The sequence below is a fragment of the Tupaia chinensis genome, unplaced genomic scaffold, assembly GCF_000334495.1.
Source record: "Tupaia chinensis unplaced genomic scaffold, TupChi_1.0 Scaffold000070_1, whole genome shotgun sequence".
Classification (NCBI taxonomy): Eukaryota; Metazoa; Chordata; class Mammalia; order Scandentia; family Tupaiidae; genus Tupaia; species Tupaia belangeri.
The window spans coordinates 5,154,534-5,157,364 of NW_006159530.1; the positions used below are offsets into that span (position 1 = coordinate 5,154,534).

General features: G+C 48.4%; 1 long non-coding RNA gene across 1 annotated transcript in view; it reads left to right on the forward strand.

Annotated features, from left to right (window-relative positions):
* Nucleotides 1-1,316: 1,316 nt before the first annotated feature.
* The window catches only part of LOC114005731 (uncharacterized), an 8,092-nt gene continuing 6,577 nt past the window's right edge, over nt 1,317-2,831 (forward strand). Inside the window, exon 1 of the long non-coding RNA XR_003547566.1 lies at nt 1,317-1,392. This is a non-coding gene — a long non-coding RNA (uncharacterized LOC114005731). The remainder of the gene's footprint in view (nt 1,393-2,831) is intronic.

Sequence of the window (2,831 nt, forward strand, 5' to 3'; positions counted from 1 at the left end):
TCGCACTATGTCCCCGTGTACATGTCCTATGGGAAAAACCTCACAAAATAAAAACAGAGTGCAGCCATCTTCCTGAACAGAAGAGACGTAACTCAGAGTCCAGGAAGGTCACGGTAGCTGGAATGTGTGGGGCAGTGCCAGAAAGAGGAGTTTTGAAGACCCAGAGCACCCGTCCTCTCTTTTCTTTTTCCCCCCCCAGCCATGGACGTCTGACGGGCAAACAGAAACTGCACGTTTAAGGCACACGACGTGATGTCTTTGGTATACATGCGCCATGCGTGGGGCTCTCGGGAAAGCCACGGCGTATTTTTTCTATGCAAAAATGCTTCATGACCTTTCCGACAACCTGACGGCGTGATTCTGATGATTAAAGTAGTTAACAACTCCACCACGTCACACGTACCGGGAACATTTGCAATCTACTCTCTTGGCAAATTTCAAGTAGACACTATAGTATTCTTTTTTTAAAGAATTATTTATCTAATTTTATTATTATTTTTTTTTTTCCAATTTGACCAGAGAGAGAGAGCAAAAGGGAAAGTGAGAAAGCAAGCCACTAAATCTGGGACTCAGACCACAGTCAGCCATAGGGGAGTCCAGCGGCAGAGCCCCCACGCCACCTGCTGGCCTCGACACTACAGAACATTAGCTATGGTCACCATACTATATAGTGGGTTTCCGGGGCATTGTCATCCCACGTAACTGCGACTCTGGCCCCATTTCCCACACTCCAGCCTCTCTGCCCCAGACGGTGGGTATGAAGCACTTCATTTCCCTAAAAAGCGGACAGAGAATGACCACACTCGCTAGCATGTGCATAGGAGCAGTGAGTTGAGTCGTAGAAAAGGTCAGTTAAAAAGCAAGAAAAAGGAAAACTCATACAACAAAGAGGGAATGCAAGAGGCAGGTAACAGGGCCGGCAGGTGGTGCAGTGGTTAAGGCACTGGCCTCCCACATGGCTGACCACGGTTTGAGTCCCGGACCTGGTGACTTGTTTTCTCACTTTCCTTCTCAGTCTCTTTCTGGTGAGCACACATGCCCTGCAGCAAATTAAAAAGACGATAATAATGATAAATAAAATTCAATTTTTATTTTTAAGAAAAGAACGAGGTAACATAGTCAAATATCTATTGTACTTTTGCAATCTTTACGAAAGGTAGCCCCCAAACTTAAGGCTGGGTGCTTGGTCATGCTAGCGAGGAACATCCCTTCACCAGGTGGCAGCAAAGAACAAGATACAGAGTAAGAGAAGCAGGCAAACCTCCGAACCAAGGCCTGTCTCTATCCGGAAGGGCCTTTCCCAGGCCCTGGCCACACTTTCGGATTTGTATCCTACCCAGGATCGTTTCTCCAGCTCTGCCCAGTGTCTAACCTCCACGGATAGGCTACATCGTGAGTACACAAGCCCGACAGCCAGACAGGGTTGTCTTAGTCCCGTGGTCGCTGGGGAGGTCGGGTGGGGGGAGGGCTAAGAAGTGACCATGTGACTCAAGACTAGTTAATGAAGAGTGGAAAGCCTAGCTATCTAAAGGGAAAGATTTTCTTTTTTTAAAGAATTATTTTATTTAAATTGTAATTAATTAATTAATTTTAATTTGACTAAAGAGGGACAGAGGGGGGAGGGAAAGTGAGAAGGTAAGCCTCTAGATCCGGGACTCGAACCGCGGTTAGCCAAGTGAGAGTCCAGCACCCTTAACCACCATGCCACCTGCTGGCCCCTCTTACAGGGAAAGATTTCTTAGCTCTTAAAAAAAAAAAAAACTTAAAAACTTAAATAGGGACCAGCAGGTGGTACGGTGGTTAATGGATTCCCACATAGCCGACTGCATGGTTCAAGTTCCAGAGGATAACGGAGGAGAAGGGATAGCAGTGTGGCCATCCCACTGGGGGATGAGTTCACATTTTCCCTCTGTTTCTTTCTGGTGAGTATAAGCACCCTATGGCAAAAAACTAAAAAACAAACAAACAAACAAACAAAAAAACCCCACAAAACCAGCAAGAGCCGTCATTGTTTTCCCTGCCACCCTAAGCCCCATTGTGGGGCCAGGGCCGCCCGGACTGGCTGCCTGTTTTGGACCACGTTTTGGGCAGAAGAGGCACTGTGACTGCCCTGCAGGACCCTGGGGCAGGGGAGGTAGGGTCCCAGAAGGAGGGCACTATCGAGGGAAGAGGGCGCTCTGGGCAGTCGGGGGAAGGGGGCGCTCGGGGCAGTCGGTGGCGGCAGGGTCACGCTGCAGCCACACAGTCACACCCTCTACTTAGGGTACTGCGCGTTCATCTGTTGGGTCATTTTTTTGACATATCCTCCCCAGACTGGAACTCCATGAAGGTGTGATGAGGCGTACTTTTGGTAACCTCAGCGTCCTCTGGCAAAAAGTGGGCACTCAATAAACATCTGGTGAATGGGCTCCTGACCTGTCCGAATTCTGTGTTCGCCCTGCCAGCAGAGTGGCCTTAAAATGTCAATCGGGTCATGCCACTTCCCTGCTTGTACTCTACAACTTCCTGGAGATGTCCAGCTAACCCCTTTGGTTCGTCACAAATTGGACCCACTGCTGTCGCGTCCCCACTGCTTCAGCCATCCTGAAGGACTTACGGTTGTCCCCCGCCTCCCTTTTTGTGTATGTTACTCCTTCGGTCTCTTCGGTCTCGAGTGCTTTTCCACAACTCTTTCACCAGCCAACTCCAAGGAGTCCTTTGGAATTTGTCTCTGGTCGCCTTTTATTTTTATTTATTTATTTATTTATTTATTTTTGGAGAGGTTTTTGCTATAGGGCGCGTGTGCTCGCCAGAAAGACAGAGAGAGACAGAGAGATAGAAAGTGAGAAATC